Genomic DNA, 26209 nt, shown 5'->3' with positions numbered 1-26209 from the left:
ATCAAAGACATCATTGTTGACTGAACTAAGGCTGTAGTGTCAGAAGTCTGGGGTGGGAGGAAGGCTACAAGAGCTGCATCCTCAGCTGATGTCATATCATCAAGCCCGAGAAGAAAGGCTAGTTCACATATAACCCTTTCTATAGGCATGCTCTAGCTGCCAACTTTAAACCCCAAAGATTTTATTTTAACTGCCTCTCCGTTATTATAGGCTCTGCAAAAGCACACTATGTAATGGGATCCCTGAAAGAAAGTCCAAAGGGAGGAAAATTCCAGCATATTTTTGCTTGCATTCGCAGACACAGGCAGAGACCAAGCAGGCCATATGGTCTAACTTTGACACCTCTCATCTATCAAACCAGTTAGTCCCTCTAGTACTTCATATACAAATGAGAAAAACCACAGGCTGGGCAGACATGAAGCTTCCTGCCCAGGAATGTTCGGGCTGCAGAGGAGTAAATCCTGCCAGTGGGCAAGCAAAAGTTAGCACTCAAAGTCTGAGATGTGGGGCTACACTTGTCATTTGAAGAGTTTAATGTTTTTAAGTATGTCTGAGAAGAAACAGAGGTCAAACTTCTTTCAGGTATACCAGTATAACTCCACTGACAGCCCTGGGTTGCACCAATGTAACCAAGAACAGCCTTCTAATTATACATGTTAAGTAGTGCAACAATAGGCTTCGCTCATCCTTACTAAAACTTAGAGAATACCAACTAAAAAGTCTGTCTGTTTCCAAATGAGATGGGCCTTCTGTGTTATTTGTTATCACGTATGGGATCCAATAACAGAACTGCTACTAATTTTTGCAATTACAATATTATCATTTTACCTGGAATTTCTTGGAGGACCCCACCTCTGAACTTATTTTCTGGTGGAGGGGAATTACAGTCAGTCCACGCAGGTATATTTCGATGCAGTTCATCAAGACAGAAACTGCTTTTTTTTGTGTGTGTGTGTGTTCCCAGTCTAAGATGTCTCATGAGTGGGCTCTGAATTATTAAACACAGGTGAGAATAAGCTCCGATTAATCAGTTTGTAGATGTCTTCCTTTAATAATTTGTATGGTATATCCCAATAATGGGATATTTGAGTTTTTCCAGGAACTGGGAAAATAATACGAAGTCAAAGTTAAAACTGAACAACAAAATGCTACCCAGTTTTTGTTCGGTTTTGGGTTTTTTTTTTGACTAGATGATGTTCGGAGGTCTGTTCCAATTTAAATAATTCTGTGCAAATCTTTTCTTCCATGAGGTTTGGGTTCTGCCATACACATTCAAAAACATAGATGAAGAACCAGTGTTTCAGCCTTACATGTCCTTTAGCTTCTCACCCAAAAAAGCTCTATCAAAATTAGCAAGACTGTTGATGGAGTGTGACATCCTAGTCAAGGTGAGTAAGGGTGCCGCAGAATCCAAAATTTGCTTTATGCTATTAAAATGCAGTTATGCATATTTGTGCACCACTCCATGCTCTGTGTTTGGATGACGGCAAGATGAAAGCAGGTGTGTTACCTTTCAGATATACTCTGTGACTAAACACATTTCCCCAGAGAAGCCAACCCAGTTTGCCATGTGTTTGTTATGACTGTTAGCCATAACTGCAGCAGAGAGACGTCTTTTGGGTTTGATCCAAAGTCTGTGGAAAATGATGGAAAAATTTACCCACTTCCAAAGGTCTTCTGAGAGATTTTTCTGCTCCTATGTAGTACAAATAATATTCTAAAATATCACACTTGAGGCAAATAATCATTAGGACTTGCACTGCTTTTTTGGCTGTAAAAGAAGAATATAATGCTTGGGCATTTATTTAATAAATCATAACTGGGTTGAGGGATGTACGAAGGGAAGGATACAAAGAAATACAAGATGGAAGAAGTGGTCAGAAATGAAGAATTTCTCCAGAATTGCTGTTGGTATTTCTTTTTGCATATGAAGACAAGTGATCATACCATTTTTGCCCTTGCGCTTCTGCTGAAGAATTCCCTTTAAAGCACTGGTTACTTCACAAGGGAGAGATGCTTCACAGGAAAAAGCCAGGACCAGCATGAACAGGAAAAAGGTGAGAGTGAGCAGGACCAGTTGTTCAGACTTGCAGAGCAAAAAAACCCCAAAACAAAACCCAAATAAGACACATGATTAAATATGTGAGAACTGGCTCATCTCTTTAATAGGTTGTTTGGATTAACATACCCACAAGGAAGAAAAAGACACCATTTGTGTTTGCAGTCCAAGGGCTCAACCTTCCTTAGCCCTGCACTGCTTCCTGAGGATGTCTCCACAGCTACTGCAGATGTGGCAAAGAGCTCAGTCTGGAGAACGTTGAGGGAGAGCCAGTGAAATGGAAAGGCCTGAAAAACAAGAATGAGAGAATGACATGGGGGCCCTGTCCTGCTCTCATAGCCACATGCCCCAGATTTCCTCTGCCCAGCAGTAGAGCACTGGAGGTCAACCTTTCGGTCAATCAGCCATCAAAACAATTCAATTCAACTGAAATCAGAACAGCAAGCAGGAAGCTGCCCATTTCAACAACCACGTTAAAAAGGGACAGGCTGTTAACCCTTTTACTTCAGAGGCATCCTTTCCTCTTGCGTAGTTTTGCCATGACTACACATGCTGCTGCAAGCTACTGCTCACCACAGTCAAAACAAATTTAAAATTTTCATGTCATGCAAAAATCCCAATCCATGCTCCCTGAGAAGACCCTCAACAGGCAGCAGTCGCACAGCACTGTGGTATGTGAAACTTGGCCATTCGGGCTTTGAAAACTCAATAGATAAATGAACAGTTGGATGTGCCCTTGGATCAGCTCTGCCCCGCAGCTCCCATGGTCCCTCTGGGGCAGATAAGGCTGTCCAGGTGCTGCTGAGCAGCCCCAGCAGGCATTGACCATGCACGTCCTTGTTGTACAGATCCTAGAAAGCAAGTGAAGCTGTGGATGGTATCTCTAACTGCTTTCAGGTCAATTGAAGACCAGCATAGGCCTCTTCTACTCAAAAGTTAAGGCTATCTGAGGGAATGCAATTGTAATCCATTATCAAATCTATAATTCTTCAGGAGCTACCCATGGTAGCAAACAACATATGGTATCAAAGACTGAAGCATTATGACCATGTATCTTCTAATTCTGCAGTCAGAAATAATTTTTCAATAAGTATAAGGTGTGCCATTTTTTTCCTCACAACCTTATGTACAGGAATCACATACAGGCTTCATTCAGACCTTTCACATCCTGCAAAATTCAGAGATGCTAAAGAAATTGTATGTAAAACTTTGCCAGGATGCATTACCCCTCTAGCATTTCTTCTCCACAGCTCCCAGCTGTGTTGGTGGGAGCCTAGTTCTACAATACCAGAACCTTTGCAGCTACCAGCGGCAGTAAGTTACTTGTTCCCAGATGTCCCCTTCTCCACTTGAACCTTTTCAGTGGCTGAGCACAACCTTTTCTTCTTTTCCTGCAGTAAGAGATGAGGCTTTTCACCTCCTGAGCAGGGATCCAGAGAGGTTCTGCCCAGCAATTTCAACAGCATATTTTTCATCAGTGTAGGCTGTCCTGTTCCCCCCCATAGAGATGTTAATCTACCCCTTCCACTTGGATTACTCTTTTTCTGGATTGTTGTACCTTGTCTGAGATCAGAACCCAAATGGAAATAACCACTGAGCTGGGTTAGCTCAGCACAAAAGATAACTTTGCTCAGATCTAAACTAGTTTTGAGCAGGAAGTTTCTCTGTGTACATGTTTACATGTTTACGATGCTTTCTGACAGTGCCTACAGAGTCATTAATTATGATCTTCCTTTGTATCAGCAGTCAGCAGAAACAAGCTCTTTAGGCAGCGCTGGTGTTTCTCCTGTGTTGTGGACATGAGTGTGTTTAAATATATTCCTGGCGCACTGTGGCCTGACTTTTTTTTTTTTTTTTTTTTTTTCCAAAAAGCAGCCAATGATCTTGGATGTCCCATCTGAGACATCTGACTTCCAGAGGGGAATGTCAGGAATTTCCAAAGAATCAAAACCCCATACCCAGCATATGTTTTGAACTGGGCACCCAAAACAAATGGTCACTTCGAAGTAGGCTACTGTTTTCTGAACACTCCCAAATATCTCTGAATACTCTGATGAGGTAGTGACGTGTCCACCAAAAAACTGCAAACCATTTAGAAATGCTAGGCACCAAAAAACCCCATCAATAAAAGCCTATTTGATATCCATCTGTAAAGTAAAAAAAAAAAAAGCAAAAAGAAAAGCGAAAAAGAAGAAGAAGAAAAAAAAGAACAGAAAAAAAAACCAAAAAGAAAAAAGGAAAGAAAAAAGGAAAGAAAAAAGAGAAAAAAAAAAAAAGAAAAGGAAAAAAGGGAAGAAAAAAAGACAAGAAGACTGTGGCAAGGCCAGGATTAGGTCTTAAAACAGGAAAAACTTCCAACTCACCCGGTTCAGTGGCGTGTCCCTGGCAGAGCTGGGGTTAAGAGTGGCCCAGCCAGAGGTACAACACCAGCTCCCAGCAATCAGCCATGTCAGTGTTTGCTGCCAAACATCTCCTCTGGGATCACTATGACCATATATTTGCTGTTCTGCCTAGCACGCCCCCAGTAAAGGCCTGGGATAGAGCACTGGAGAGGGGAGAAAGGGGACGCATTGCACTGACACCCGGGACAGGAGGACAGGACATGATACCTGGGCTCCACCAACTGGTTACGGGCTCAGGGAAGTTTGACCTTTTATTTTAACTCTCGCTGACTCAGGTTTTACAGTTCAGCACCGGCTGAAAGCAGGCTCTGGACCGCACGAAAGCTAAAACCGGAGCAGGGGAATTCTTGCCCTTGGCATGAACAGCCACCACAGCAGCTGGCCGAAAATATTATAATACATGGGAATCTGGCAGGTGGCTCAGGGCTGCATAGCTTTTGCGGAAATATTCTGTATTGCCCCAGAAAGCAGGAGACAAGAGAAAACACATTTTGTACATGCTGCAAAGAGATAAAGAAAAGATTTAAATAACACAAAAGATACCGTCCATGTTTAATGTTAAATATAAAGCCCATAAATTACTACAAAATCTTCCTATGTCCTGAGAGCAAAGCAAGATAGCTCTCAAGGAAGGGATACCATGTACATACCACAAGTTCTCCAGATGGCATAACAGTTCAGGAGGAGATCATGCTGCTGTGAATACTAGAGGAGGCACTTAGCAGTCTGTAGGCTCTGGAGCTCTGTTAGCAGGTGCTGTTTTCCTTGCAGAAAATGAGGAAGGACCTCCTGCACGGGCAGGGTTACCCCATGCCTTTTCAATGTGGACAACACTGTCTGAAGCCTTGTCGGACTTCTCAGGTAATCCTACTTCTCCAGAAACTTTTGACACGTGCAGATGTTGATCTAATTGTAGATAATATAGCAAGTTGGATTAAAATTCCCTGAGCTGAAGACAGGGCTCCGGTCTGTCATAGAAAAGATTAATTTCTTTTTTCCCCCCATCCTGCTACAAACTTCTTCCAGAGAACTGTAAATGCCTTTGAAAGAGAAAAGGAAACATAGAGATTAAATATTTTTAATATCTGTACAAGACATCAGTTTCTGAAGAATTCTCTTCAGAACAAGTTTTCAGATATTTTTGGGATATTTTGCTGGCAGTGAAGATGTGATGCTCATAATTTAATACAACGATGCTAATGCAATCAGCATGATGCCATAATGTTTCGTGTTGGTAGCAGCCCCAAGAAAAGCCAACTTTACACAGTTCTCATTCTTTTGAACAGAACATTAAAAATGCACTGGTCTAATTCTAAGAGTTTGTCTTGGCTCACCGATGGGAATATATAAGCAGTTAGAACAACAAATTTAAACTATATCCTGGAGAAATGGATCCACCAAAAAGATGCATCCTTTAGTTTTTAATTATTTTTTTTTCAAAGCCATCTAGTTAGATTTAGATTAATACTAAATCAAACTCAATAGTAGATCTGTGACCAATCAGTGAATACTTCCATACATCGGCATATATACATTTTTACACATGCATTTTTGCAGCTAGTCGGTAACTTCAGACTTAGCTTTTTCATTGTCTAGATGACACCCGCAAAGCCCAGGTCCCAGACTATCGTAAGTGCTTCTGTATGTACATTTATTGGTGTGTGAAGGTTAATCTTAAACTTCTTTAGTGAGAGGTACAGCTTTTTGGACTTATTTTAGCCATTTCTTGTTTCTGAAAAAATTGAAGTGACCCTTATTCAAAAGAGGGGCAAGAAAAGTAAATTCCCAGTGTAAAGGCACATGCCCATCCTCCTTGGCCATGTTACCTGCAAGGTGGAGCACATCCAGTCCTGCCACAGACTCCATTTTTCAATGGTATTTGGAAGCCTTGTGCTTCTGAGAGTGCTTGCCTGTCGTGAACGGGACCTAAGGGGCTCTCACACATCATTTAACATTTCCTACAGGTATGTGCAAGATGCTACATTATGTTCGAGGTTCAAGAACAGGCTCTGTGATTCTTTTCTTCATTTTCTTCTCATTTTTTCTTTTTCTATAAACATTTCTGTAAAACCAATGCCTTTAACACCACGTGTTTGGCCACAAAAGTTGCAAACTCACTGAGAACCAAGGAAACGCTGCTTGTGATTTAACTTTTTGCCAATTATTTGCTTTAATATTTTCATCTTATGCAGCTTCATAAAATAATTCTGTGCAAGTTTCATTTTTTTCAGACATTTGATCAGTCCAGCTTGCCTGCTAAAAACGATGCTTGACTCACATCCTGGCAACAGCGTTTATTTGATGTGCGCTGGTGAAGCACTCTAAAAAACTGTACTTACGCTATTCCAAACTTAGCCTCCTACATCTGCCTGTATTAGTGTTTGGGTGAGACTGAATTATCAGCCTGTATCAAGTGGGTGACACAAGCTGATCAGCGCACCTTTGTTGTTCAATTACAAGCTCGGTGCTAAAGAAGCCTTTAGAGAGAAAATGTCCGTGTTCTCCATGGGCTTTTTTTAGGTCTGTTTATGTTGGGTAGCTTTGTGCTTCAAGAAAATCCAAGTCACTTTAGACTGCGTCTATCCTCAGCCAAACGCCAATTACTTTTGTATTTCTCTCCAAATAAAACTACTTGCCGTAAATCCAAACCTGTTAAAAAGCTGCAGCTGTGAAGTTACAACCATTCCTACACTCAGAAATATTAAACCACAGGGTCAAAGTTTTTTAAAGGGAGGCATACCTGGAGACTAACCGGCGAGGGAGGGGGCTGGCCACGTGCAAGGTTTCACATGGGAATGCACCAGCAGGACGCCGCAAAGAGGGGAGTTTCTCATTAAAAGTAGCAGTGCTAAGTGGGCTGAATCTGTCTTCCAGCGCAGGAGGGGTGTCCCGCAATGCAAGCATCTTGCCAAGGAGCGTACTCCAGGATCACGACAGCTTCGGTGGGAGCGGAGGCGTCAGGCCGAGGCTCCAGCCAAGCCCCGGGCTGGGATTGCACATTGCTTACTGAAAGTTTCTTGCAATTTCAGTTCAGTGACGTATTCCTCGCTCCTGCTCCCAGAGGTGGAAAGATCTGGGGGTTGGTTTGTCCTTGAAAAATGGGAATTAAATCCTCTGGTTCCTGTTTATGAGAAGCAAGCAAACACGTAGCTGCTCAAAAGAACAGTGGCTAAATTCACTTTATTGGCATCTCGTCAGTGGCTCCACTCTCCCCCCCCCCCCAAGTTAATCTGCATGGCTTGTGGTACTGTGTGGCAGTGCTAATTGGTTTTGCTCATCAGTGGAAGCAGCAAGCACACTGGGGTGGGCAGTGGGAGAGGGCAAGCACGTTCACCATCACCTTTTCACCATTACCATTGCCCAAGCCACCTCAAATGGCTGCTGCTCCCACGAGCTGCGATCACATCGTGGGAGTAGGGTGCAGACACAGACTAAGTTGACATCTCCTTTCTTATCACACATATGGTAAACGAGGCTGCATTTTCACTGAGCAGAGGCACTCCTGCCTCGTGCTATGAGGACAAGGCAGCGCCCCGTCCCAAGGAGCCGGTCGCCTTGATGATGGGCTGTTACGGTGGGACGATGCAGGTCTTTCAGGAGACCTGTTTGTAATGTATGCAAAGCTGTGCAGGACGATGGGGCTGATAAAATTCACTTCTGCTAAATCATTCCTACCTGAGACGATTTACCTTCAGGGCTCAACATCAATCTGATTTTGGAATCTATCAGATTGTGCCAAAAAACAGAGGATGGAGAAACGGCAGGGAAAAGGTCCAAGGTTTTAAACCAAGCTAGCCGCTGCCAGGCCTGGCTCTGCGCACACTGTCCATTTCACATCACACAAGCAGGGTGACACACAAAAGCCTTAATGCATTCAGAATATTTCTTTTCAGGATGAAAGTGTAAGTATTTCCAGCCAGCACAGCAAACTTGGGTTTGCCTGCCAAAATTTGTTGCATTTTTCTTTAATTACAGCAGCAACCAATAGATTTAAATTTGAGAACCAATGAACAGACTCCCTGCCTCTCCTCCCTCTTCACTGATGGTTTGAATCGTCAAGAAACAGCTTCCTAGTCTTAGTCCGGGGAGCCCTTAAGTGCATGCTTATCTCCAGTTTAGTGTGCGCTTAAATGCTTTCTGGGGCAGAGGCTGGAATATACTTGATTCATGATTCTGAAAGCATGTGATTGCAATGAATTTATCTCACATCAGGATTTTTTTTGGAAGGTCTCCTGTTTAAACAAGAATCCATTGGTGTTTTTGAGGCTTCTAGATCAAAGCTACTTTAAAAAAAATGCCAGTATTTCACTGTGGCACAAATACAACATTATGTGTTGTATAGAGCTTGCAAAGTGTGGGAGCCTTCTGGATGAAAGGTACTCTGCATGTATATAATATCACCATCATCATTATAAATGCATGGAAGGCACAGAAGTCTAAGCTGATTTATTATGGGCACCTGTCCCTGTGTAATTTTCTAACGCTGCCCACTTGGGTGAACTGATGAGATCTCCACTAAATTGGGGTAGCCTGTCATTATATTCAGATTGAAATGGATTTTCTTGCCTTGAATTCCTGCAGAGAGAAAACAATCAAAAAATAATGGCTCGCAGATAATAAAGTTGCATGTCGAGCTAGACATAACAGATACACAGCTGTCGACACTTTTCCTTCACACATTTACATCATTTCATTATGAGATGAGCAAGGCCAGGATGAGATGGAACAGAACAGGGGCAGGGTGTTTGCCATTTGGCCCCCCAAAACACACTTGGGATCCTCTTAATAAAGGTGGTTCTTCTCATACTTTATAACAGCCAGAGAGATGGACTCCCTGGCAGAAGCGCAGGTAAATAGTTTGCCTTCTGTCAGATAAGGAACACTGATTATGCTCCACTGAAATGGTATCTAATACGGTCTTTTGTATATTTTGGCCTCAGTGTGACACCACATCTCCTGCTCTCATCTCTGGAGAGTTCTTAACGTCCAAGTGACGCATTTTGTGGAGGTTTCAAGAAAAATACAGGCATCCTGGCCAGCTTTCCCTCTCCCAGGCTACACGGGAAGCTGCAACTCAATACATAGTGGTTTGCCTCGGTTGTCAACAGAGTCACACTGGCCCGGGACAAAGCCCTGCTTGAGCTTTATGGCTTCATCATGCTCCTGTGGCCAAAGTAGACCAACTCTACAGCCAGCAGCAGACAGGACAGGGATGTCATTATCACACCGGGCTGCCTCCAGCTCCCAGATGGCCAGGTACCCCTTTTCAGGAGGATGTGCCTGCAGAGACTCCATTCTCTGGCTCCAGAGCCAACTACTTCAGTTGCTCTGCCACCCTGCCACCTCCTTTCCCTTACCTGATTCAGCCTTATATGAAGTCCCTTAAAAAAATTATTCTTGGAGTATGAAAAGTATCCAACATCTATGTTTGATTCCTTCCTTCCTTGCTGTGTCCAAGTACGTACTGCAAAGCTGAGAGCTGCGGAGTTAGCAGCAGCTGCCTGCAGCTCATCTGTTGGCAAGGCTGGAGCTGAAATCACATTCTCCAAGTGCCAGAAAGATAGACCTTCTGGAAGGAAGTATCGGGTGAAAGAGCAGGAAAGCGAGTTCGCTTCCAAACAATAAACATCCAGATCGGAAATAATTGAGGCACTAGAACAAGGGGGAGGGAAAACAAAACAAACCATAACAACAGAGCCTCAGATGAACAGGTTTTCCCTAGTAATAGGGAAGGGGGAGGAGGGGAAAGAGAAAAAAACCCACAACGCTGTAGGTAGATCAGAGCTGACCGAAAAAAGATTTTTCACTTTGTGATAAATCCTGAGGAGTTGCTAACTCTTTATGTTCAGTGTCATGGTGACAAGCTGGCATCGTGGCGTTTCTGGCAAAACAGATGAAGTCTTTCAGGACCTGCCTGCCTGCTGGCTGACCTGCCAATGAGCCAGGCAGCCAGTCGCTTTGCCTGGTTTCCTTCAAAAACGCCAACGAAATTGACCTATTTTAACAGAGCATTTCAGTTCTACCAACTCACCGCCTTCCAACAGACTCCTGCCTGATCAGATTTCCAAATGGCTCTGTGATGCCAGATAATTACAGCTATAAATATTTTTATTACGGGATGCCATGATACCGTTCTGTAGAAAGACATAAAGAGAAGGGACAGAATAAAGGCGAACATCCTCTACTACTAGACAGCACATAGGCTGTGTGTGAAGGATAACCTCCCAGCTGCTAAGTGGATGACTTCTGGGTTTCTTGGGGTGCTGGGGAAAGAGGGGCAAACAATTCTGGAAAGCTGGGGAGCACACACACAAACTAGAGGAAAGCGAAAAAATGGACTTTTTTTGTGGCTTCACGGGATACCGTGTACAGATGTAAAGGTACACGATACTATTTTCTACAGCACAACAAGAGGTGTTTTCAGAGCACTGAATTTAGGCACCCAGCCTAGCTGGTTCAGTTACCTGGCTTGCCTCCTTAAACTCCCTTAACAGAGAAGCTCTCCTAGAGGCAATTCAGAATGGGAGCCTGACACAGGCTTACCGAATTGCTCCTGGAAGCAAGTCTGTCTTTCCCCCTCTGTTTTTCCATTGACTCCGGAGGGAACCTGGAGAGCCTAGCTGGCTAGCTTAACCAGCCAAGTTGGGTGGCTAAATTTGGGTGGTCTGAACACCTTTGCTTCTGCATGGGGCCTGGATTAGGATTTGAGCTTTGTCTAATATCTGCATTTGCTGAAAAAGTACACTGTTAGTGTTGCTATGCTTTAGATGAAATACATATTTATGTTAGACAGACTTTGTTTTTCACATGTACAGAGGGTATGAAAGTGAAAAATCTAGAAGTGTGGTGTGTTCATGAAGTGGAGGACAAGGTGTAAGTTGATAAATAACCTGGAAATGACCAGAAGTTCACATTCCCTTTGGGGCATTGCCTCTATCGGAGACTGCATCTTCCTGCCTTCTGAGTCACAGGAGTGAATAATGAATATCAATGAAAGCCCCGAGTGACTGTACGAGCAACGTGGTATTGTTCACTCCTTGTTCACCGGCTTTATAATGAATTCTCTCTAAGTGTGTCTGCTCCCTGTCTGGTTTTCGCAGCCTTCCAAATATGAACATGCCTCCCCAGCGTCAGCTCTCATTATTGCATTCCAGCATACTTGCTTTGCGTGACATACCAGTTACCTTCAAACAAACTTTGGGCTAAGTTTGCAAAGACTAATTCAAAGGTTGTCATTTAAAGAAGCTAAGCATTTCACTGCTAGGTATTCTGAAGCTAAGCTCTCTCCAAACATCTAGTCAGACGTTTCTTTCAGGCCAATGAAATAGTACACAGGCAGCCCTCTCCTGCCTTTCCAAAGCTGGCCTTCAACAGCGCAGGCTCAGACCAGATTAGGAAGCTGAATCATAAATTATTCCTTAAAAAAATAAGCCAAGTCACTTGCCTCTGGTCCCAGCAGCCCAATCCTTATCGCAGCAAGGCGAGCTGCCTCGTCCGTGCCACAGGTAACAGTCTGAACATGGTGGTACCTCCGACCACTTGGCTTGCAGGAGGAAGAGCACCAGACAGACCAGGTTGTGTCACCCCAAGGAAGCACTTAGGAGAATGATGTGATCCTGCATCTGGAACATTGTTCCTTCCCCAGGTGATGCAGAATCACCAAAAGGGTCACATTTTTGTACCCCAGACTTCTTGCCACTTCCTGGACAGATGAGGCTGTGAAGGAGAAATACATATTTAGCATCAAAGCAATAGAAGCATGAATCTAAAAGGTCACAGGGTAGATCTGTTGATGAAGATGGAGTTATCGTTACTAACTCATTTTTCAAAGCAGAACCACAAAAATTCTATATCATACATCTACCCTTTCCTTATCATGGGGGTGTGTGGGAAGTGAGATGGAAATGTTTTCCAGTCATGAAATTAGCGCTATTGCATACTGTTTCTTACAGTTTCCCCCAGCTCGAGAGGCATAAGAGAATCCATATACATTTGCAGAGAAACATCAGAGACAAAAAGAAAATATTTTTTCCCATGCTCCTGTTGCCTGATTTTCACTATGCAGAACACAGACCTGTAATTGTGCTATTATATATTCCTCAAATAGGGGTAGGTCTGAAAACATCTGGCCTGGTCACATCATGCTTGGCATAGATGAAAATTCATATATAAATTCTAATAACCAAGATCTACCGATAGACAAAAAATGCTGAGATTTTGTTGTGTATACTTTGGAAGAAGTAATTACATTTAGTTATATAATCAGTTATACAAGACAGATTCTCCTCAAAGTAAACGGTAGCTCCATCCATTAAGACTTTTGATGTGGGTTCCAAGAATTTATAATAAATCAAGGCATAAATGGGCTTTTCGGTGGCGCAGGTTGGAAATCTTACAAGGAAATGTTTCCTTGAAAAAAAACCCCACTGCTTTTGAACAAACACTTTGTTTTCACTGAACTTTTACCGAATCCAAGACTTTGGATCATACATGGGTCCTTGGAGAGTCTGCCTGAGGCCAGTGGTCCTCAGACCCTGGAAGTCCTTGGCCTCAAAGCAGCTCACACATGCATCTGCCCCGTGGCTGCATACCCAGCCCCCAAGCAGACATCCCGCTGCCAGAGCTGCTAAAACTAGAGGGTTTCTGCTCCAAGGCTCACACGCTCAACGGTTCTGCCGTAGGAAAGGGGGCTCTGGATGCTTTTTGCAACCACCCTGAGAGATTAATGTTTTTGAACACCGGTGAAGCCAGGAAAGCTTCCAGATTGATTGAAGAAAATTAAATAAACGTTGGTTCTCATCAGAAGCCAAACAAGCTGAATTAATATAAGAAATTATCCTGTGAGCCTCTGCCTGGCATGTGGCACTCTTGGGACCACTCGTATCCTCCAGAACTGGAAGCGGCTTTGTCAGCACATGGGACAGGACTATCAGCTGGTGCCTGTTCAAGTCAGAGGGGACTACGTCTCATCAAATCAGTCAAGGATATAACCAGAAAGCTCAGCTTTGGGCCAATTAGCATCATATAGAAGTAACTTTCCCCTATCACCTCTGGGAAGCTTTGACACATTTACTGTGGTCAGCGTTCAAGTTCTCACATTCCAGTGCTACAATGCAAAAATGAGCCGCATAAGAAAGAGATAACATATCCTCATGTTTCAATCAAAAATCTTGTGTCTTTCCTAAAGGAAAATTCCAAATAATGAATGACAAAACTTAAACTATTTGAAAAAGCGTGTCCGTACTTGGGAGGAGGAAAAAAAAAGGGCAGACCTTGTCTAAACTCTAGCACAAGTAGCTCAAGCTCGAAAGACTGTGAGGGATGAAAAGCACGCAGCCCCTTCTTGTGCTACGTGTTTGCAGGAGCTGGCCTGCAATATTCTGTCTGGTAGCCAATAGCCAGAAACACTAGACTGAGGGCTTGGTGGGGAGATTTACCCAACTGACATGGACCCTCAAACTCATGCAGATTTTAATTCTTTTTATTGAGGCTATCCTGACATTCTGTTTCTTTTTTACTATGGCCTGAAGTCAGTAACACACTTGAAAGCGCGTAACTTTGAATACTTGAGTAGCCCCATTATCTTCAATAAACATGCGTGAGCACTTTCCTGGGGCCTGGGCACGCTCTTACGCACTGGCTCAATAGCACTGGCCAAATGAAGAGCCTCAGTGTCTTTTTTTTTTCCTTCCTTTTTTTTTCTTCCTCTTTTTTTTTACTTTTTTAAATATTATTTTTTTTAATTAACTAGAACATGACAATAAAGATTATCTAAATTTTGTCCCTCATTAACCAAGACAGGCATTCATTTTGATGCAGTCATCATTTCTACTTCATGGCTTCAAAACTAAAGCAACGCTGTTCTTGCAGCAAAGGTTTAAAAACACTTTCAGTTTTTTACATAGCCCCCCATGCTGACCTGATGTATCTGGAGCTGTAATACAGAGATGTATTTAAGGTATTGCCTTGTTTTGGTTATTCAGACACATCATTGCACAAGTCCAGAAGACCTTCTATCAGAAGATTGTCCTTCACAGAGTTAGGTCCATGGCAGTCCATCAGAATTTGGTAGGACTGAAAATTTTGATTGCAGTTATATAAATTTCTCCTGCAGTTTGGCTTTCTTCAAAGACATATCTGAAAACCCTATTGTCAGCTTCAAGTTTAGAGCCTTATAAATTAATGCAACAATCCCAAACAATGAGAAAATATCTAATTCAGTAGAGAATTTGTAAACGGGACATTCTTCTTTCCTACCAAAGTAATGACAAATGCATTTTCTTGCTGAACGACCTTCACAAAACAGGCTACATCTGTTTATGCAAATTAATTAGGTCATAACATTTACCTTTCTTGTTCACAGATAAACAACTTCTTAAAAATCAAAATTGAACCTTTGCCTCATTTCCAGTATGTGATTTTTAAAATACTTTTGGTGAATATCATACTTCTTCTTTATTGTGAAATTTTAATTTTATGACAATAATGGAAAATGTAATAAAATGTTTAGCTGTAGCTTTTCAGGCATCACACTTTTTCACATGGCAGGGTCTCCACTCTTTTTAATGCTGAAACACAATCTTGATTTTTTTGTTGAACCTATGTTAGAGCTTTTTAAAGGACTAACCCATCAATTTATAAATATGCATCATGCAGACAGTATCATACTATAGATTTTCATTTGAATGTAAATATATTCAGTCATTCAGTGGATCCGAAGTCTACAATAAAAGGACAGAAAGGCACGTCATGGGTCAGAGGTGAGTTCCCTGTTACTTCAAAAATAGTTGAGTACAGTCTTGTTTATAAAGCTATCTGGCCCTGTAATGAACACATTTATTCTAACTGTTGGAAGCCTGTGCAAAAAAATACCTTCTAATTTACACGTTTAATGTATTCACAGGTATGTACATATTTTTTAATATATATATATGCACATGCATGTATGTATATGTAGGTAGCACTGAATAACATTTGAGAATGTGCCAGTCTATATGGGCTGCTCTGGGTGCCAAGAAAATAATTAATGGACAGTTGCAATAATTTTCTAAATTATAGTTACAATAATAATATAGGGGCTTGAAAAGGGGCCATGGTAATATATTTGACACAATGTGACGCTATTCTTTTCTGTTTATAGCTCCATAACAAAGCTCTTAAAAACATGCATAAATCACCAATAACCTAAATTGAACTTCAAAATTGTTTAAGGGCTTTGCATAATGGACCTGGAACTTGAGAGGTCAGAAATGGCACACTTCTACTTCCCAGAAAATACTGATATTTTGATATTTTTCCAGTTTGAAGTGGGGCAAAAAGACGAAAACATTTTGCAAAATGAACACTCCAGAATTAATTCTTATACCCAAAGCTATCAGTTTCAAAGAGATTTGACAAATTAACCATTATAAAATAGTAATATGTAAATTAAAATTCATCCCCATAAGATCGATAGAAACAGAAAAAGCTAGAATAAAATATATTGATGCCATCCAAGTAAAAAATATAAATAAATTCCCCATTTAAACATTGTCTCTTCTCAACACCATAAAATCAAGACAGAACCCACAAACACTTTCAGTTTCAAAAAGTACAGATTCCAATCTCATTTTTTCTTGAGCTTTTTTAACCAACCAGCTGGCACTATTTGTAGATTTAATCATGCAAAACAAATCTTGCTATCTATCCTACCTTCAGCATTCCCACTGAGTTTCTACAATGCCGCAGAATCATAGAATCATAGAATGGTTAGGGTTGGAAGGAACCTCAAAGATCATCTAGTTCCGAAGTTGATCTGTATGTTTCTTTACACAATACCTAGAGCCCAGGATGCACGTTTCATGGCTCCAGGTTATGAATCAGGTATCTTTTACAATGGAGTTGAGTTGAAACCATACCTAGAAATACTGCATATCATTTTGGGAGTAGCTGAATTCTTGAAACATATCAGCCCTTTGCAGACAAAAGCAATGAAAAGATGCACTGTTCAAGCTGGGGAAACATATGCACTCAAAATTATGTATTAAAAAAATATGATTCACCTAGCTCCCATAAAAGACCCAAATTAAACCAGGCTTGCTCACCACAAGGCACTCATCCTCCTGTTATTATTTATGCTGCAGTAGTCCCTAGAAGCCCCAGGTACCCATTGAGCTACACGCTGCACAAATACAGAGTGATCATACATTTATTTATTTATAGGGCATTAGATTTCCCTGCTCCTGAGTGAACAGGTAAAGCAGTGATTACTGAGGACGTCACATATACCCAGGCAGCCAGCCATAGAAAGTAATTTCAGCCTCAGCCTTTGTTTTAAATAAACACCTGCATTTTCATATGGAGAAAAGCATTTGTTTAACAATGAGCTGTCACAGCATGTTTGCCTGCTAATGAACCAAAAGCTCTTTGAATTCTGTCTCCCATCCTTCCCACACTGCAATTTTGCCAGCCCTGACTATCCCTTTTATTGCTTTTTTTTTTTTTTTTCTTGAACAAAACATTCTTGCTTAGCCCTGCAGTTACTTTGTAATTCCCACATCATTTATTGCGGTGAGAGGCCACGTCTCCATGCACAGGAGAAAGCAGCAGACGGCTATTGCTGCTCTATGCAGACAGGTAGTCCCTATTTGATGGTATTTGAGTGGGAAAATATATTTGTTGGTCATGACAGGGAGCTTGAGACAAGGCTGCTCGTCTCATCCAGGACTGTGACATAGGGTACCGTGCTCCCGAGAGTCTGCATACAAACCAACCCGGTGCCGCCAGCGGCTGTACGCTCCAGTCCATTAAATTCCTGAAGACTTCTGTGGATGAGGCCCTCCTCTGATAAAGGACTGTCTGGCACATGGCAAAGCACCCCCCGCTCCCCACGTGAGCCAACCCTTGCTTTTAGCGTTGTAAAACACGGGGTGAGCCTTCACCTTTCTGCATTGTCTTGAGCCACACTCCAGAGGAGTTTTACACAAGAAAGTCTGTTTTCTTCGGGCTTCTCGATCAAGGCAAGTCCTTTGACAATCGCAGCATTTAATCTTTCTGCTCCCCGGGGAGAAGCACATATTGAAAAAGTGATGTTATGCAAGCGCAAGGTTTTATTAACCTAGGAAATTTCTCGTGGGGCTCATTATATCATATGAGGAAGAACAACTGACTCATTTTTAAGTATAGGACTTAAAGCATAAAAATAGCCAAGAAATTCTTAGCATAAGCGCCTGCCCCAAACTCATCCCTTCTCCCTTCCCTTCTGCTTTCCCATCATGCGTGGGCTTTTCCCTGCTCTCATTAAGAGTGTTTTCCTCGCCTACATCACACCGCACGCACCTCACCTAAACCTTGCTTCACGGCGACGTGAAAGTGACTCTGCTGTCTCTCCCTTCTTGCCCCAGCTTAACAGAGGAGATGGGTCTGCCTGGGCAGCCCCGGCCGAGCACTGAGGGTACGGAGGTGCAGAGGGTCTCTCACAGCTGGGGCTGGGGCATGGGAGTGAGCGACCAGCCCGGGGTGGGGATGCGGAGGTGCTATGGAGGCTCTTTGCTTCCCCACAGAGACAGGGGTGTCAGTGCCATCCCGGGGCATCTCTGCGGGGCGTCCCCCATGCATCCTCAGCACTTCGCAATAGGAAAAGTCTCTTTTAAGCTCCTATTTTCCTTCCAAATCCTCCTTCCCTGACTGTCAGACTCCACTAACCACAGATTTTTTTTGGAGCTACACAGACAACGGGGAAATAAAAAAAAGTTCAATAACCACTTGGCACCTTTTCCAAGAAGGGTACTGAGAGCAGGTAAAGGCAGAAGAAGGGATGGGTCACCAGCCTCCCTCTCCCTCCCCCAGGCTCTTTGCGGGAGCCAGCCAGCCAGTCCTCAGGCGGTCGGCGTGCATATCGCGGATAAGTTAGCACTAAGCAAAACTCCCCTGGAGAGAGGACATGGTCACAGACCTGCCCTACCTCACAGGGCTAGGCCAGGCAGGCAGAAGGTACGCTGTCTGCTGCCAAAATCCTCAAGCTGGTACGATGGTGCTTCCTGAGGCATCGCGTCTACCTCCAGCGTAGGGCCACCAGCATCACCTCCCCAAAGGGTTGCTCCCCAAGCAGCCCTCCATGGGCCAGCTCACAAACCCAGACGCCTTTAAGCTGAGACGGTTGCTCCTGCAGCAAAGGCTTCCACTCAGGAAAGTTACCCTCCATTTTCTCAGCCGCTCCTTGAAACTAAAAGCACTTCATAAAAAAATAATACAGGAGAATATACCAAGCAAGCAAGGCCTAAGTGCTGCACATCATGTTCCCTCTGAGGCTAGACTGCCGTTCCACTGTGCTGATGGAGGGATCAGAAAAAACCTTGTATTAATGTTAAAGAGATGGGGAGGGAGGTGCTTTCGGCTGGGAGGCAGAGGACGCAGGGCTGTGACTCAGTCCTCCCGCTGCCCTGCTGCCAGTCTGGCCAGCCAGCTACCCCTGCCCTGCGCTCCCCGGGGTCCGCTCTCTGCCCTCCCTTCCAAGTCCTTCCGGTGGACCTGAGGCTTTGAAACTCCTCCTCTGCGCAGGTAAGAAAAAAAGTAGAATATTTCCTTTAATCCTCACCATGACCCAAATAGAATTATGCCAGTTTACAACAGATGAGTTTTCACATGGAAGAAAGAAAATAAAACAAAACAGAGAGATATCTGATAAAAGTTCTCAGCTGGAGGTCTTTTAGACACTTATTGCCATTTTCACTCTACCGCATACCTGTTTTACACTTCCAGGGATACCACAAAGTTAATACTAACAGCAAATAGTGTACCATTCCCACAGCAGAGTTTAACCAAGAAATTAAATAAGAATCTGCCTTGCTTTGAATTGTGGCTGAATTTAACCCTTGGACGTCGATGACAGATTAAATTAAAAAAAAGGAAAATTCTTTATTTGCAACTAGATACACTGAGGCTCACTGGGATTGAAAGGACCAGAGTGGTTTTCTTGCTACTTGATGAAAGGGAATCAGCAGGCCAAAAGACCATTTTTAAGTTGTCTTGAAAGACAAACTTAAAAGAAATACTCTATAACCGGAGGGGAAGGTGGTAGGGTGGGATAGGATTTTCTTCTCCTGTTTATTAAAAACACACCTTGGGCACCATTCTAATCTGATTTAAGCATCACGTGAGGTGTATTTATTACATGGGAAAATTGCCTCAGTGCTTTCACTGACACAGTTTGGACCCAGCCTGCAGAAGTTACTCTGCATGCGGAGGACTCTCCAGCACACAGAGATGAAGCGCAGGGAGGAAAGAGCAGCCAAGAAGTAAAAAGGGAATATCTCAGGGAAAGCCATCTGAAAAATAGCAGAAAGTGGCTTGAGGCTTAGTGAGCAAGGATGTCCTGCTCCTGAAAGCTGCAGAGCAGTGGCAACCGAGAAGGGTGGGACCACTTGGAGAGGGGAAGAGAGAAAATGAGGAGAAACCAGTGGGGTCTGAAAGGTCTTGGAGCCATGCCATAAAACTGAGCAAATTATATTCAGCAAAATAACGTGTGAAACAGCCAACCACACCTGAATGTGCCAAATCGTGCTACAGCTTATAGCCTGGAGGTGCAGAAACCCCAAAATGGATAGGCAGCAAGACTCTGGTCTTCCAGCCAGAGCAAGGAGCACCTGTGGGTCCCTGGGGCTCTGAGACACCCGCTTCACAATAAAGGCAACAGGAAAACAACTCGCAGGAGCAGGCAGTGAATAAAAGCGCCCGGCGGTGACAGCAATGGGGAGCAGCTAGCTGAAGCACCTCTCCAAGGGTGCAGCGAGTGGAGGAGAGCAGCCTCACGCTGCAGGGTTAAGTCACTCGGCGAGGGCTCTCTCCGTGCAGCCGAATCCAGGCTATACCGCAGTGGAGCTATGGGACTTGACATCAACACGCTGTGTGCGTGGGATGGGGAGGGCAACGCGAGAGAAACAGCCAGGGTCTCATGTAATTAGTAATCTATGCTCCAAAAGGACTTATTATTCAAAAATAGCCAATTTTCTGGGCAACAGCCCAGGGCAGTACTTTGCTAGAGGTCTGTAGAAACTGAATCCAGCCTTTTCCCTTTGCTGCTAGCCAAAGGCATTGCAATAGGCTCCCCATATCACAGTTACTCCTCTTTCCAAGTATCACAGTTTGTGAAATCATCCCAAATGTCCCCAGGGTTAAATAACAACCTCTCAGAGTAGATCAGATGAGGCTTTGGGCAACCTGGTCTAGTGGAGGGTGTCCCTGCCCGCAGCAGGGGGGTTGGAACTAGATGATCTTAAGGTCCCTTCCAACCCAAACCATTCTGTGATTCAATGATTCTATGATCAGCCAATTACCAAAAGTCTTTAGTGGGTCCAGGATAGCACTGCAACCTTAGCAGTAGGTCTAGAATTACTGTCTTGAAACTGAAGTGTACTCCAGGTCCTCATAAACAGACACACTTCCTCTGGAAAACTCTCCCTACAAACCTCTCTGCTGCATGGAAAAGCATGTTTAACCCAGTCTCATCCTTACTCACAGCTGGAATGAGTTTTCTGCAGTGTCAGAGACCCGTTGTGTGGAAGGTGGAGGTGGAGGGGCTGAGGTTATTCCTACAGCAGCCAATGAAGAAGGGGCATGATGCACATGCGGGGAAAAAAGATCACAAAAGTGTCATTAATAATTAATATTCACCAAAGCTTCTGGGGTCCCAGTGGGAGTGGGGACCCCCAGAGTGCTAAGCACTGTACAAGGCTCTGTCCCTGCAAGGCGATGGGGTGCTACATAGAAATCCCTGAGGCAACAGAGACCAAACACACTCTCAAAGCAGCAGCATCCTCTCAGTCAATCACTGAACAGCTTGATTACCTTGGGCAAGGTACACTGTTAATGTGGGATCCTGCAGCCCTGTCTCTGCCGCACCAGCTGCTGAAGCCCTTGCCAGAGGTGCCCAGCCTGGAAAACAGCTGGCAGGAGCAATGTCTTAGACTGCAACATTTGGATTTTTCTCCAGATTTACCCTCTCTGCCCAAGTCTACAGTCCTGTAGTACACCTGGCAAAGGAGGACCCCCCTGGATAGCCTGAGCTAGAACAGGTTCAGGTGAGGACAGACTTTCTGCTCCCTGCTGTTGTATTAGGCAACAGTATTAAGATCTGACTAGGTGCGATGAGGCTGCTTTGGACATGACATCTATCAGAATTCATTCTAAAATTGGCCAAGTCATTCTGGAACTTGGTTATGAACTGTAGAGCATGTTGGATTATTAGTAGGCTTGCTACACCATTATCATCCATTTTTCAGGATCAAAACTGATAATGTACAATACAGTATGGAAATCCCTCATCCCAGACCATGGAAAAAGATTTCAATAGGTGAGACTATAATGGCAGCAGCATTTTATGTCAGTCACTGACACGAAAAAACAACTCCTGCCTACTACCTTCTCAAAGAGATCCTCTGTTTTCCCTAAATTAGATGTAAAATGTTTAGTTCATGCCATATTAGGACATTGGCTTCCTACTTCAGAGGCAGAAATCCACACTCAAGTTGACAGATGACCAAAGCACCATTTAACATTCAGAGGCAAATGCATATGCAGAGGATACTGATGACCACATCTGTTGCCAAGTTCTAGTCCTGTAGATACCTTCCAAAGGTGAATTCAGGGCAATCATTTATGTGAAAACATTGTTCTCACTTCAGAAGTCATATATAGACAGAGGAAATAATGGAAAAGTCAGTTACGAAGGGGCCTCAAGAAGATTTCTGCATTTCCTCCTGCACTGAGGAAGAATCACATGGACTTCATTGTGACTGCAAAGACATCCTGGAAGAAAGCAGCAATACAGAGGCACTTGCAACTCAACGTTCTTTCTTTCTTGCAATATGAAAATAATGATTTATTATGAAACTGGTTCTGGCTCAGCTAATCTTACTATCAAGGGGAGAACAGTGCCTTCCAGTCTGCCCCATCCCGTTCCTATCTAGGTACTCCAAATAGCTGAATTACACAGGGAAAGACCTATGGTTTCTGCAGCTACCGTAGAAAAATCACTCATGAGCTGTCTACTGCTCCACCAGGCAGTTGGGTGGTATACAGTGTGGTACACATTCCATGAATTAGTGTCTGAACACTTAATGGCAGAACTGCCATTAAAGAAATGTAATAAAAAGAATTAAAGACAAGGAATAATAATTAAACAAATAAATCCATACATGATAGTCCAAATGCACATTACTGTTCTTTCCAATCCTAGCTAAATGGATTTTCTTCAGACTCCTCCTCAGACACAAACGAGTAATCCCCTTCTGATCAGAATCAAGTACACTGAACACCATAGCAGGGCTTTACTTTGTTTTAGAGAAGGTTATGTCACTATAGAAATAGAAATTATGGCTCCACTATGGAAGCACTCATTCTCAAGGCTACTGTTGCATCGCCAAAACATTGCAGGAAAGTGGTCGTGCAATGGGAAGCTAAACTTGCAAACGCTATGTCAGATACAGCTCTGACAAAACGTTAATTAATTTCTGCTGATTTGGTTCACTTTCTTAGCCTCAGCTACTGTATCAGCTCCTGGAGTGACAAGACAGATCATGAAGAATAGTCAGTCACCATTATCTCTAATATAAGGAATATTTAAGAGAGACCTATGAGCTCCTCCCACTGTCTGTGGGATAAATGCTTCATAAGATTGGTTTCCTGAGTTGGAGGATGAAAGAAGTCTGTTTTGAGGTGACCCTGCTCCACAATACCTCTATATATCATTTCTGTTTTATAGGGAAGAAATCAAAGCTTGTTAAAAGAAGGTGACTTGCCTGAAGTTACACAGTGCTAAAATTAAAATCCAGGTGTCCCGAATCCTGGTACAACAGGAACCTTTGCATAGTACCAACCCATTTCATTTCCAGTTCAATAATTCCAGCAGCAAGATACTGTACTTGGGCTCTATGAGATACTGGCTCCTCACATTTACTTTAGGTCAAATGGAAAAAATGCCATGGTCTAGCCCTGGAAAAACTCAACCCTCCCCACCACCTGCTACTCTCCTCCAGACCTACATTAGCATGGAATACACTAGGTTACGATTTTCAACTAAATTGATTTGCAGGGTCCTAACATTTTTTTAGTGGTGCTTTAGCCTTCTGATGAGTGAAATTTCACTTTATTGACAGTATCTTGCTTTCTTATTTACCTGTCATCGATCCCCTCAGAAGTAGCTCACGGGCCATGAGGTCTCTGCCAAACGTAGACTGAACGCATTTCTCTGGAGAACTGCTTGTCAAGCGATTTTATGCCCTGGTCTTTTACACTGCAACATAAATCCTACAACAAATCTAAACCAAACCTTGTATACAAGCGGACCAGCTTACTTCCAGAATTTATCACTTCCTATCTTATCATATCTTCACTACCTTTGATTTATGTTACACTTGTCATCCATAAGGGCTTTAGGCTCCTATTCTGAAATGCTTCTGTGTCTGCTGCAGACGTGCCTGCTCTCCCAGGACAAAAACCAAAGCAACCCTCTCTCCTCAGACCCTACTATGCAGAGAAAAAGAGTATTGCTCTCTACTAAGGTCACTGATTACAAAGCCATACTTTGAAATGTCATATATCATAGCCAAATTATATCTGCTAAAGGCTCGTATGAACTACAAAGTAGTAACCAGTAAGCAAGTTCTCTGTGCCGATACCTTAAATGTCTTAAACAAATGCCTTTCTCTCCCTAACACAGACTGCTGCAGAAGGATGCCTCTGCAGGACTTTCCTCAGAGAGGCAGCAAATCTCCTCTGCTTTCACCCACTGCTGAAACGCAGCAGCCACGTTTGGGAAGAACCGAGCTCCTGGGCACAGTTTGCATGACCATCACCCTCAGCCCTGCACCAACTACTTAAGCAACTCTCAGCAAAAAATAACAACAACAACAAAAGACCCTTCTTGTGCCACAGTCTGTATTTCATCTGCAAGACGAAGAAAATAGTAACTTCTTATCAATGTGAAATATCTGAAGGTCAACAAGGAGACCTGCAGCGCTGCAGACGTTACCGCAGGCTGCAGAACAGCCATCACTGGCTACCGACAATAAACCAAAACCACCCTGGGAGAAAAGCCAAAAATAATTGTAACAACAAAAAGTATACATATCAATATAAATACGCTATGTATGCATGACTTTTTTTTCATAATTTAAATGAAAGCAAATTGTAATTATTTGCTCAAGAAATGATGAAAACTTAATTTGTTGTTTTTTCCCCCTCTAAAGACATGCTCATTTTGGAAAAGAACAGATAAAACCGAGATTCTACTGAATGCTGAGGAAGAGTCTCATCCCTTTGACATTTCATCATCTTCCGTAGTGGTACTTCCCCTTGTGATAAAATACCAGCTCTCTTCAGCTTTGAGGTCCCATGCGTCAGGTCTGGTTGAGCAGCTGCCAGTTGACCAGACACCCCTGGCACGTGGAGACCTCCAGTGAGGGTACGGAGCTGCCCGCAATGGAGCAGCAAGGGCCTTCGAGCAAGGCTCCTCCTAGAGCAAAACTCTACCAGGAGGCACATGCTCCTAATGGCAGGTCCAGCTGGTGGCCCTTCCACCACAGCATGGCCCTGTGAGCTCCTCCTAGGGGCAGATGGGGAGAGGGGTGCCTTCCCTCCCCCCCCAGAAGTCACTTGCAGCATCTGGCACAGAGGAGGAAAAAAGGAAACAAGTCTTAAAAACAGAACTCTGAGCTCGTAAGTCTGAAGTGCAACCTTGCTTCAGATAAGCGCCTGGATGTCTGGGTCTGTCCAAGCTATCCAGATCTCTTTGGTTTATTGCAAATGGGCTGTGAACTTTCTGAGACAATTGCCTGTTATGAGGTTATCACTATTATAGGGAGTGTAAGAAACAACCCAAAGCTGTTTTTCCTGAATCCCTACATGCGTAGAAGTTCAGGAGACAGTTACTATTTGGTGCGTTGCCATTAAAAAAAAAAAAAAGTCTGCCTATCCTTTTTTCACCCCTCCTCCCACTTTTTTTTTTTTTTCTCCCCTCAGTTTGGTGCCTTATGTTGACATTTGAACTCCTGTGCAGCAAGTGTAAATGTGACCCTGCAATCTGGTAGCACTGTACATCCACTTCGCACAAGCATAAATTATTTAGCGGGGTTCCAGACAGCAGCAATCAGGCCGACACCATCCACCCTCTCACAAAGATGTTGCTTTTTGCTCGTCTTTTTCATTTAATCTGAAAGGTCACTGCAACTGGAAGCATATGTTTATTCTTTTATATGGAAAATATAATACTACTTATTTCCTTCCCACGAAGCCAGAAACGCTGGAACCACCATTTCTTTCACAGAATTACTGCACTTTTGTTTCTCATTCTGTCTGGAACCTAGAATTTCAAAAGGGCATAAAATAATGGAAAAGTTATGATGAAAATTTCTGGAAAGTAAAAAAAGGTAAACATTGATTCGAGTTGTCTCTGAAAGTAAAAATTATGTATCTAAAATCAGTTCATCCACCTTACCTGACTGCTGTCCCGGAGGCTGTAATTCAGAGCAATCACTAGGGCTTCACAATCAGCTCTTTTGAAAGGATGCATTTTTTTTTATCAGTTTTGACTTACCACTGCAAAGTGGTAAAGAAATACACCTATATTAACCGTATATACTGATACAGTTAATCCATCCTTTACTTTTAATTTAAGCTGTCAAAGTTTTGTGGCAGAGCTGTAAGCAGTCCTATAAATTCTGTATCTCTGCTGTTCTGCCCTGTGGATGTACCTAGTTCCTTTGCCAGAACT

General features: G+C 43.1%; 1 protein-coding gene and 1 long non-coding RNA gene across 5 annotated transcripts in view; one reads left to right on the top strand and one right to left on the bottom strand.

Annotated features, from left to right (window-relative positions):
• Positions 1–26209, top strand: part of SEC61G (SEC61 translocon subunit gamma) — a 329059-nt gene that overhangs the window by 204376 nt on the left and 98474 nt on the right. The window lies entirely within an intron of this gene.
• LOC142600494 (uncharacterized) lies at positions 1757–26209 on the bottom strand. Of its 4 annotated transcripts, none has more exons than XR_012834003.1 (6): positions 25934–26209; positions 8953–9036; positions 7202–7582; positions 3286–5367; positions 2189–2346; positions 1757–2086 (listed from the first exon to the last, which is right to left on the bottom strand). It is a non-coding gene; the product is annotated as an uncharacterized LOC142600494 (long non-coding RNA). The 4 variants fall into 4 exon arrangements; XR_012834001.1 differs by lacking the exon at positions 25934–26209 and having other exon boundaries at positions 3286–3450; positions 4423–5367; positions 8953–9187; XR_012834000.1 differs by lacking the exon at positions 25934–26209 and having other exon boundaries at positions 8953–9192.

Source organism: Balearica regulorum, chromosome 2 (genome assembly GCF_011004875.1).
Source record: "Balearica regulorum gibbericeps isolate bBalReg1 chromosome 2, bBalReg1.pri, whole genome shotgun sequence".
Lineage (NCBI taxonomy): Eukaryota > Metazoa > Chordata > Aves > Gruiformes > Gruidae > Balearica > Balearica regulorum.
This window is presented reverse-complemented; position numbering and strand designations above follow the sequence as displayed.